Raw genomic sequence first — 12500 nt, 5'->3', positions numbered from 1 at the left:
TTACTGTAGTAAAAGCAGTATTTCTGAGAAAGCCTGGAGATCTCCAGACTCTCCTGCACTCAAAAACACAAAGCTTCAGCATAAAGGTGCATGTGAGGAACACATACCGCCTCCATGAATCACTCAAACCACTGCTTTACAACAAACTGTCATGCCTTTGAAAATGAAACAATAACTTTGATGCCAGCTTATTATATTAGCTGTAGAACTGAGCGCTGGTTTTTCATGCTGTATAGCAAACGCCCAGCTCTCCATAGTCAAATGAATGTCTGTTCAGTCTTTAAACAACGTCAACATTCATCTGAAGGCACAAACAGCTTTTATTTATCATGTGACAAATACAAAAAACAGAAGGTATGAGGAAAAAAATATACATAATAATAATAATTAAAGATTATTTTCTACATAGTTGCAAAATTTAAAGCTGAAATAAATAAATTAAGGCGACGCAGTGGTGCAATAGGTAGTGCTGTCGCCTTACAGCAAGAAGGTTGCAGGTTCAAGCCTCGGTTAGATCAGTTGGCGTTTCTGTGTGGAGTTTGCATGTTCTCCCTGCATTCGTGTGGGTTTCCTCCGGGTGCTCCGGTTTCCCCCACAGTCCAAAGACATGTGATACAGGTGAATTGGGTCGGCTAAATTGTCTATAGTGTATGAGTGTGAGCGAGTGTGTAAGGATGTTTCCCAGAGATGGGTTGCGGCTGGAAGGGCATCCGCTGTGTAAAACATGTGCTGGATAAGTTGGAGGTTCATTCCGCTTTGGCGACCCTGGATTAATAATGCTTTCTCTCTATTTTGTAATTAAAGTTAACTATAGTGGTCTGTCGTAAATTGCAGGAGTTACGTTTTAAAAATAACCCACAATAGACGAAATCCACAAAGGAGTCAGCTTTATTTTTTAAATTATTATAGATGTTTTAAGGCTGTAAAACCAAATGTAAATAACTTATTAACGAAATAATTGTTGATTGAACTACTTGATTAAACTACTTATTTAAAATGAGCTAAAACAACACAATTCTTGAGGTTTCTTTGGGACAACTTAATTGTTTTATGTTCAATCTACTTAAATTTGTCAAGAAAAATTATTAATGTAGGAATTGTGTAGAACCCAGCATTTTATAGTGTATAAAGCAACAAGTTTACTCTCGTTTTTTAAGTAAAGTCAACTAATCAATTTTAGTGTCATGTGCTGGATAAGTTGGCGGTTCATTCCGCTGTGGCGACCCCGGATTAATAAAGAGACTAAGCCGAAAAGAAAATGAATGAATGAATGAATAAATAAATAAATACAGCACGGTGGCTCAGTGGTTAGCACTGTCGCCTTAAGGTAAGAAGGTCGCTGGTTCGAGTCCCAGCTGGGCCAGTTGTAATTTCCGTGTGGAGAAAAAACAATTCAAAGGGAGGGTTAATAATTCTGACTTTAACTGTATATGTCATATATTATATATGTAAGCAGTGTATGTGCAACTTGAAATAGGTCAAGTTTTTTGCAGGTTACATGTCTCAGTAAAATAAACAGCATGCATAAGCTGCAAATATATGTGCAGACATGTTTGTTTTCTATTTAGCTAATCATCCTGTTAATCATACGTAAAGACATTGATACTTAAACTGAATTAAGTCTGCAATATATAAATTTATAGTAATTCCAAACCGAGTAGTTTAGTAATAAAGCCTGTCATACTCCAGTTGACGCTGCTTTCCCACACTAAGTAGTGCTAATGTGATTGGATCCTTTTCTAGGGCGCGTGACTCCCCAAACTCCTCACGCCTGTATGAAAATCTGCCTGACCTGTTGCTAATAAATCAGCCTGACTAATCATGCCTTTGCAGTTTGATTCATGATTGGGCTGACAGCTCAAATTGCCGGTGTGAATCTCTGGCATGAAATGAGAAGAAACTGAGCTGGTTTTGCTCCTGAGGCGATGGACGGGGGGAGGAGAACGCAGTCGAACGCAGCAAAACCACCGCTGCTGCTGATTTATGCCTGCTCTCATCTGCAAAACACAAATGAAGAGGGTAATAAATGCTGCTGCTTTCTTTTTCTCTCTGTCTTTTTTCTATATATATATATACAGTTGAAGTCAGAATTATTAGCCCCCCTGTTTATTTTTTTCCCCAATTACTGTTTAACGGAGAGATTTCTTCACATTTCTACACATATAGTTTCATTAACTCATTTCTAATCACTGATTTCTTTTATCTTTGCCATGATGACAGTAAATAATATTTGACTAGATATTCTTCAAGACACTAGAGTTCAGTTTAAGTGACTTTTAACCAGTTAAACTCTAGTGCTATTTTGGGATTTCCGCCTGGATTTTGCCCACCCAAATTTAAAAGCTTCCCAAATCCACACGCAGAGGTGTAAATGCACAAATTTGGCCTCATTTTAAAGAAAACCCTTAGAATTTTCATAAAACACTATTGAAAGTGTTTAAAATAACTGTATATGTTGTCTGTGTTATGATAAACACCTAAAAAAAGAGGCACTTTTTGTATTTTTTTTTATAAACTCAAATTTGAAAGTGTACCTTTTAGGTTCTGTGTGGTCTAGCTTGCTGTAATTAATTTTGCTGGTTCCTGCACATGTCTGTAATCATAGGAAAACAGAAAAATGTCTCTACCATAATCTATGCAAAAGTTATTGTATTCCAACTGATGAGAGGTCAGGGACCGGTCATTGTTTTCATGTTTCACTATTCTTTTGTTTGATCAAACATAATTCACTGTGTTTGGACCATTTCAGACATATAAAAGGATTACTTATGCACATCACATCAAAAACAGAGGAGAAATGGCCCTGAAGCACACAGCATAAGGTAGGAGATGACAGCTGTCTGTGCTATCTGGGGCTGCTTATTGATCATAAATGTATTGTTTTCACTTCTGCGCCATGGAAACTCCGCGATTCATTCGACAACCGTTTGATATGAGAATATAATTCAGTAAAAAGAATGCTAGAACCGTATGAGCACCGGCAAGAGCTTTCATTTGAGCTATAACTTGTACATGTGTCATAAATGAACCATATGAAAAATATGAAAATGAACCAATGTTTAATACCCAGCTCGGGTCTCCAAAATACTGTGTATTTAAGTGTAAATTACTTTAGTACAGTAGAATAAAAACCAAAGTGATGCATATGTGAATAAAATATAGACTCTACACTTTCAAACGAAACCACTTAAGGGGGTCTGGTGCAATGCTAGCCCTTTAAATCTTAAAGCGAAAGTCGATGATGTCATGGACCCCGGTACTGGTTGGCTTAAGTAGGTTAAAGTTAGGGTAATTAGACAAGTCATTGTATAAAAATGCTTTAATCTATTGATAATCGAAAAAATATATTTATTACAAATATATATTATATATATAATATATAAGAGGTCTAATAATATTGACCTTAAAATGGTTTCAAAAAATTAAAAACTGCTTTTATTCTAGTCGAAATAAAACAAATAAGAGTTTCTCCAGAAGAAAAAATATTATCAGACATACTGTGAAAATTTCCTGAATCTGTTAAACATCATTTGAGAAATATTTGAAATGAAAAATCACAGGAGGGTGAATCATTCTGACTTCAACTGTATATGCATATCGGCTGCTAAGCTTCAAAGTAGGTATGTGCAGTTATTAGCTTTCCTTTCCCAGGTTTCCTGACAACTTTGTTGTGTAAATCGATACCTTTATGACTTCACTTAAGTCCCTCTGTGAGAAAATGAGCGAGAGAAAAGCAGTGAGGCGTATTAATGTCAGACTTATTATTATGGCGATGATATGGAACCTGCAAATTTAGTGGAACCTGCATTGAATAATCTAAAATATGTAGAAGATATAATTGCAAATGGGACGAACAAATGCGCTTGATTATATGAACTGCATTTAATCAGAATCAGAAAGAGCTTAAATTCCTCGTATGTGTGAACATACCTGGCAATAGTTTTGGTGACAGAGATTCTACAGTGCAACAGGATAACAGAGACAGGACAAATAACAGATAATAAATATATAAAAAAAAAAAATAAATAGAAGTAGTGAATGCAAATATACAAATTGACAAGTGTATGTACGTGTTTATTACTATATACAATGTTATATGTGCAGCTGTTATGTGCAAATTGGCATGTAAAGTGTGTTGTTAAATAAGTGTATATGTGTATAAAAGTGTATAGCAAGTAGTGATGTTGGTTCCACAATTATTATCATCAAGTGTTCATGAGATGGATTGCCTGAGGGAAGAAACTGTTTCTGTGTCGGGCTGTTCTGGTGCGCAGTGCTCTGTAGCGTCGACCAGAAGGTAAAAGTTCAAAGAGGCAGTGTGCTGGGTGTGAGGGGTCCAGAGTGATTTTGGCAGCCCTTCTGCTCGCTCTGGATAAGTACAGTTCTTGGGGAGTAGGAAGGGTTGTACCAGTGATTCGCTCAGCAGTCCAAACTATTCGACGTAGTTTTTGGAGGTCATATTTAGTAGCTGACAGTAGCTTTAAACAGTCTGCAACTCAATCAATTCAAACCAGACAGCTGCATACCTTTAAATACACAATTAAATTGCTATAAACCATATAGAGATGAGTTCAAAATGATTAGCCCTCCTATAAAACTGTAATTCTTTATATATTTGAATTCTTTTATAATTACAACTAGGGCTGCACGGTGGCGCAGTAGGTAGTATTCGAACCTCGGCTGAGTCAGTTGGCATTTCTGAGTGGAGTTTGCATGTTCTCCCCATGTTCGCGTGGGTTTTCTCCGCGTGCTCTGGTTCCCCCCACAGTCCAAACACATGCGGTATAGGGGAATTGAATGAACTAAACTGGCCTTAATATGTGTGTGTGTGTGTGTGTGTGAGTGAGTGAGTGAGTGAGTGAGTGAGTGAGTGAGTGAGTGAGTGAGTGAGTGAGTGTGAAAGTGTATGGATGTGAGTGAGTGTGAGTGTGAATTGAGATGCTGGAAGGGCATCCGCTGTGTAAAACATGCTGGATAAGTTGGCGGTTCATTCCGCTGTGGCGACCCCTGATGAATAAGGGACTAAGTCGAAGGAAAATGAATGAATGCTACTTCAAGGTCAATGATACACAGTAAAAAAAACTAAATCCGTAAAATTTACTGTGAAAACAAAACAGCTGCTGTGTTTGCTGGAATTTAAATATCAAGAATAAAACAAGTTAACGTAAAAATTAAAAGATTTTTTATATCTTATAACATTTTTATTTATAACATTTTCACCATGTTAAAAATATGTTAAAAACAGGGCCGTAAAATAAATGTCTAAATTTTACTGTAAAATGATCGTTTTTTTTCTTTTTTTTTTTTTTTTTTGTTATACACCAGTGTTTTGAAGTAATAACATCTACACAACATAACTTTGTAATAGACAAAAACACAACCATAAGCATGTGGAGATAAGAAAGTCATAACACCATCATGGTAACACAAGTAAAATTACAGTAATAATAATAAATATGATCAACATTAGATGTAGCAGAAAACTAGTATCATGTAGTATCATACAGGAAATTATGAGAAAGGGAATTTTGCATATTATTAAATATTATTATTATTACATATTATTTTATTATTACATATTATTTGCATACATATCATTCCATGTGCATATTATTACATCTTTGCTAAAATAACATGTATTTTTTTTATTTAAATTTATATTTTAAACAATTATTAAGGTATGTATGTATGTATGTATGTATACACACACACACACACACACATATACATATATATATATATATATATATATATATATATATATATATATATATATATATATATATATATATATATATATATATATATATATATATATATATATATATATATATATATATATATATATATATATACACACACATACATACTGTTATGAAGCGGACAGGAGACAGAGGTAAGGAAACGTTAGGGTGTTTATTAAATGACAACAAGGAGCACATGAAGGATAGCCAGGAGGATCAGGAATGATGTTGGGGTCTTTTCCTCCGTGGCTGGGTAACAGGAATACACGAGGATGGACAGCACACACCAGATACAGCTGACAGAGGATGACACAGACTTGGAAGGACTGGAAGACAGGACGATTCGGGAGGACCAGGAAGACTAGGAGGAATACAAAGAGAACAGGTAAGTAAATCGTTTGTTTTAGCTGAGGATGACTACGCTGAGTGGTCGCTCAGTTGTCCGCTTTCGTCGAGACGAGCCCGGACAATGAGCGACTGGAGTGCTGTGCTTTTATCTGGTGCTCGTGAATGTGATGCAGCTGTGTGCTCATTAGAAGTCAGGTGATGGTGATCTTCGTGAGTGGGGGTCGTGAGAGCCTGACCAATCCATGACAGTACCCCCCTCCCCAGGGCCCGCTCCTGAGGGCCGACACCTCCGACGCCGTGGTGGTCTCCCTCTGCCTCTAGGCGCTGGGAACTCAGGGTGGCTCTCATGAAACTCCACCATGAGACTAGGATCGAGAATATCAGCTCTGGGAACCCATGTCCTTTCTTCGGGGCCGTACCCTTCCCAGTCCACCAGGTACTCCAACTGGCCACCACGACGTCGGGAACGCAAGATCTCCTTCACTGCGTAGACGGCTCCTTCTTCTAGGAGCAGTGGAGGAGGGGGTTCCTCTTCGTGGTCAGGCTCTGTGGAGGGAAGAACAGGATCGTGATAGGGTTTCAGGAGTGATACGTGGAATGTAGGGTGAATACGGTAGTGAGAGGGTAATTGTAGTTTGTAGGTGACGGGGTTAACCTGTTCCACGATGGTGAAGGGACCAACAAATCGGGGACTTAACTTGCGAGAGGGCAGTCGCATGCGTATGTCCCGGGTGGATAGCCACACCTTTTGTCCGGGTGTGTATCTGGGTTCTTCAGACCTTCTCCTATCGGCGGTTACCTTGCTTCGACGGACTGCCCTCTGCAGATGTTGATGAGCCTCGTCCCAGACTCTCTCGCTCTCCCCGGAACCAGTGATCCACTGCGGGGACATCAGATGGTTCGCCATCCCAGGGAAAGAGCGGTGGTTGGAAGCCCAGGACGCACTGGAATGGCGTGAGTCCGGTGGAGGGTTGCCGCAGTGAATTTTGGGCATATTCTGCCCAGCCCAAATACTGGCTCCAGGAGTTCTGGTGACCACTGCAGAAGGTCCTCAGGAACCGTCCCACCTGCTGAATCTTCCTCTCTGTCTGCCCGTTGGTTTGGGGATGATATCCAGAAGAGAGGCTGACGGCCACACCTAGGAGCTTGAAGAAGGCTTTCCATAGACGTGAGATGAACTGTGGACCTCTGTCCGACACAATATCTTCTGGAATACCAAATGACCTGAAGACTTGATTAAAGATATTGTCGGCAGTTTCAAAGGCTGTGGGAAGACCTTTCAGAGGGATTAGTTTGACAAACTTTGAGAATCTATCTACTATGACTAGAATACAGGTATTACCTTCTGACGAAGGGAGGTCAGTGATAAAGTCCACTCCTAGGTGTGACCAGGGACGGTTCGGAATCGGCAAGGGATGGAGCTTTCCAGCGGGTAGATGACGTGGGCTCTTGGATTGGGCACAGTCCTTACAGCCCTGAACATATTGCCTCACATCCCTTGCCATGTTTGGCCACCAGAATCGTTGGGATACTAGCGAGAGAGTATTGTTGATCCCTGGATGTCCAGTGCCTAGCGAGGTATGTAAGGAGTGGATCAGATCTACCCGGTGTTCAGGTGGTATGAACTGCCGATGAGGAGGGCATCCCGGCGGAGCAGGGGCTTCCGGAGTGGCAACGACTGGAGGAGCGTTCCAGGTGATCGGACAAATGGAGATGTGTTCGGGAAGAATCTTCGTTGGGAGTTCTTCATGATCGTGATGCTCGTGTAAACGAGAGAGAGCGTCTGCTCTTAGATTCTTGGGTCCTGGACGATAGGAAATGGAGAAATCAAAACGTGAGAAGAAAAGTGACCATCTGGCTTGACGTGGACATAGTCTCTTGGCCTCTTTGATGTATTGGAGGTTTTTGTGATCTGTGATCACCTGGAACGGATGTTTGGCTCCCTCCAACCAGTGACGCCACTCCTCCAAGGCTAGCTTGATTGCTAGAAGCTCCCTGTCTCCTATGCTGTAATTCTGCTCCGCCGGGCTCAACTTCCGAGAGAAATAGGCACAGGGATGCAGTCGGGGCGGTGTATCATGATGTTGAGATAATACTGCCCCGACGCCGGTGGTGGATGCGTCCACTTCCACCACGAAAGGAAGATTTGGGTCAGGATGAGTCAGGAGTGGGGCCCTTGTGAACTCCTTCTTAAGAGGGCGGAAGGCTGCGGCTGCTTCTTTGGTCCACTCCAGTCCTTTGGGTTTACCCTTGAGGAGATTAGTGAGAGGTGATGTAATCCTGCTGTAGTCCTTGATAAACCGTCTATAAAAGTTAGCAAACCCAAGAAACCTCTGGAGCTCCTTAATGGAAGTGGGTTCTGACCAGGATAGAACAGCCTCAATTTTCTTCCCATCCATACGTATACCGGTTTGGTCAATGATGTATCCCAAGAAATGAATCGACTTCTGGTGGAATGAGCATTTCTCCGCTTTGAGGTAGAGGTGATGTTCTCTCAATGTGTGTAGGACCTCCGCAACGTGTTGGCGATGTTCGGCCTCACTCCGGGAGTAAATGAGGATGTCATCTATGTACACTATTACACAGTGGTGAAGAAACTCCCGGAGGACTTCATGAATGAAGTTTTGGAATACGGAGGGGGCGTTGACCAGACCGTAAGGCATGACCTCATATTCATAGTGGCCAGTAGGGGTCACGAATGCTGTCTTCCATTGGTCCCCCTCACGTATTCTTATCAGATTATACGCGCTGCGGAGGTCCAATTTAGTGAAGACTTTAGCTTCTCGGAGCTGTTCCAAAGCGGCTGGTACCAGAGGAAGGGGATATCGGTATTTTACTGTACCGTTATTTAGGACCCTGTAGTCGATGCATGGACGCAGCCCTCCGTCCTTCTTGGCCACAAAGAAGAAGCTTGAGGCGGCTGGTGATTTTGAGTGACGTATGTACCCCTGACTCAGAGCCTCCCTTATGTAATCTTCCATTGCCTGATTCTCTGGAAGCGAGAGCGGGTAGATCCTACCTCTTGGCAACTGGGCATCTGGAACTAGGTCGATCGCGCAGTCCCATGGCCGATGCGGCGGTAGCTGGGAAGCTCTCTTGGGGCAGAAGACATCATGAAAGGAGCTGTACTCCTTAGGAATGTGGATAGACTGCTTCTCAGGAGGGCTCTCGACCGATGTTGCAAACAAAGAAATGGGGTTCCGACCTTGAAGAGGGAGATTTGGAAAACAGGCAGGTGTACATCCAGATCCCCATTTCTTTATCTCTCCTGTGCCCCAAGAGATGATGGGATCGTGCTTCACCAGCCACGGGCGCCCTAGAATGATGTCCATATTTGCACCCTCCAGAACCAGAAATTGAATCCTCTCTTGATGTAACAACCCCACTTGAAGAAGGATGTCTTCGCATTGTCGATGGATACGGGTCGAAGATCGAGTGCACTGGGTTATCGGTTGTATCTGGTATATATGCGAGGACGCCTCAGTACGGAGGTGGAGTTGACGACAGAGGGATTGGGAGATGAAGTTCCCTGCTGACCCGGAGTCGATGAGGGCTGTGACAAGGAGAGAAATAGAGGCAGTAGTTATTTGTACGGTGGTAGTAAGTGGTTTACATTGTTCAATATTCGTACTGAATACACTCACTGAAGTCCGAATGGGACGAAGGGGACACTCCATACGGGTGTGTCCACTGACACCGCAGTATAGACACAGACCCCGGGTCAGCCTCCTCTGTCGTTCCGCTGATGTCAGTCTTCCAGACTCTATTATCATGGGTTCTGGTTCTGGAGAGGCTGTTGACTCAGGCGATTGGAGGAGTGCAGACGAGGGGGTGATGGTGTCCTGTTGATAGGAACGGAGACGATCGGAACATCGGAGAGAATGTTGGATGAATCTCTCCAGACCCATTGTATCATCTAATGTGGCCAGTTGGATTCGGAGAGTGGGTTCCAAGCCGAGCCGGTACGTGGTCAACAACGATCTCTCATTCCATCCACTTGCAGCTGCTAGAGTGCGAAACCGGAGAGCATATTCCTGTGTAGATAGAGTACCTTGCTTTAGATGATACAGCTGCTCTCCAGCGGCTACTTCCCCATCAGAACGTCCAAACACCTCTTTGAAATACTCCGTGAAGGTAGTGATGGAATTCATGACCGGCCCGGCTTGGTTCCAGATCGTCTCAGCCCATTTAAGTGCAGGTCCCGAGAGTAGAGATACGATGTAGGCGATCTTCGACTTATCTGTGGGATATAGAGAAGGTTGCATTTCGAATATGAGGGAACATTGTAACAGAAAACCATTGCACTCCCCCGCTCCGCCTGAGTAGGGCGCTGGTCGGGCCATGGGACTGGAAGGAAGGGCCGAAGAAGAAACTGTGGAGGCGGAAGTGCTCGGTGCTGGTGGTGCGTTGGAAAGTGGAGCTGGTGGCTGTAGAATCCGCTTCAACTGGTCCACCAGCTCTTGAAGGTGATCGGGGGTGCTCATGTTGTCGTCGTTATGGGTCCGGGCTTCTGTTATGAAGCGGACAGGAGACAGAGGTAAGGAAACGTTAGGGTGTTTATTAAATGACAACAAGGAGCACATGAAGGATAGCCAGGAGGATCAGGAATGATGTTGGGGTCTTTTCCTCCGTGGCTGGGTAACAGGAATACACGAGGATGGACAGCACACACCAGATACAGCTGACAGAGGATGACACAGACTTGGAAGGACTGGAAGACAGGACGATTCGGGAGGACCAGGAAGACTAGGAGGAATACAAAGAGAACAGGTAAGTAAATCGTTTGTTTTAGCTGAGGATGACTACGCTGAGTGGTCGCTCAGTTGTCCGCTTTCGTCGAGACGAGCCCGGACAATGAGCGACTGGAGTGCTGTGCTTTTATCTGGTGCTCGTGAATGTGATGCAGCTGTGTGCTCATTAGAAGTCAGGTGATGGTGATCTTCGTGAGTGGGGGTCGTGAGAGCCTGACCAATCCATGACAACTATAAAGTGACTTTTATTTTGAATTAGTAATGGCCTCTGCTGTTCTGACGTCAGCTGCAGATGTGACTAGCACTGCTACTAGTGTGATATTGCGTTAATATAGTTCATGCTACTGAAGAAACAATACACTGTAAAAAATGATTTCAATGGTTAAAAAACTGTAAAATGTTACAGCAAATATATATATAATCGGGTTAACAGTAACTTTCCTTAATATAAAGTTAAAACCAGAATTATTAAACCACTTTTGATTTTTTTTGTCTTTTAAATATTTCCCAAATGATGTTTAACAGAGCCAGGAAATTTTCACAGTATGTCTGATAATATTTTTTCTAATTTATTTGTTTTATAGGCTAGACCAAAAGCAATTGTAATATTTTAAACACCATTTTAAGGACAAAATTATTAGCCCCTTTAAGTTTTTTTTTTTTTTTTTTTGATAGTGTGCAGAACAAACAATCATTATACTATAATTAAGCCTTATATACCTAGTTAAGCCTTTAAATGTCCCTTTAAGGTGTATAGAAGTGTCTTGAAGAATATCTAGTCTAATATTATTTACTGTCATCATGACAAAGATAAAATAAATCAGTTATTAGAGATGAGTTATTAAAACTATTATGTCTAGAAATGTGCTTAAGAAATCTTTACTCATTTAAACAGAAATTGGGAAAAAATTGGGCTAATAATGCAGGGGAGCTAATAATTCTGACTTCAACTGTATATATGGAGAATAACCATAAATTCATTTTTCCCAGATTTCCCGGCACTTTATTTTTTAGGCTTTTATAGTAATTGTTTATATTACTATAGATCATTTAGTCCCCCCCTCCCCCCCTTCAGTGGTATATATTTGAGTTTTGTTATATGCATTTCCTATAATATTTTTTCTTCTGGAGAACGTCTGATTTGTTATATTTCAGCTAAAATAAAAGCAGTTTTCACAGTGATTAAATTTTAATTTTTTAAATATATATGTCTCTATATATACATTTTTATTTATTTATTTATAAAGTAAAGTTAGTGTAAGTTGACATACTTGTAAAATTTTTTTTATAGTCAGTTAAATGTCTGTTGAAGGAGCAGTATTAACAGATATTAAGCAGACAGTCTACTAATACTCTAATGGACCGTCAAAATAAAGTGTTACCGAACTTTATGAATGTTTAGAAATGTGTTGAAAAAAATCTACTTTCCTTTAAACATAAAATCAGAAAACAATCTAAAAAAAACATTAATTTAACAGCAGGAGCGCTAACAATTGTATATTTATATATTTATGGATTATATATTTGCATTATAATAGTCAAATAATTCACATTTAGAGACGTATGTAATAACAAAAACAGAATTATTCCAGTCTTCTGATTTAAATAACAACACATAAAAAAAAAAGGAAAATCTAGGCCGATTCTCAAGCCGTGT

The sequence above is a fragment of the Danio aesculapii genome, chromosome 6 (assembly GCF_903798145.1).
Source record: "Danio aesculapii chromosome 6, fDanAes4.1, whole genome shotgun sequence".
NCBI lineage: Eukaryota > Metazoa > Chordata > Actinopteri > Cypriniformes > Danionidae > Danio > Danio aesculapii.
Note: the sequence above shows the minus strand (reverse complement) of the source record.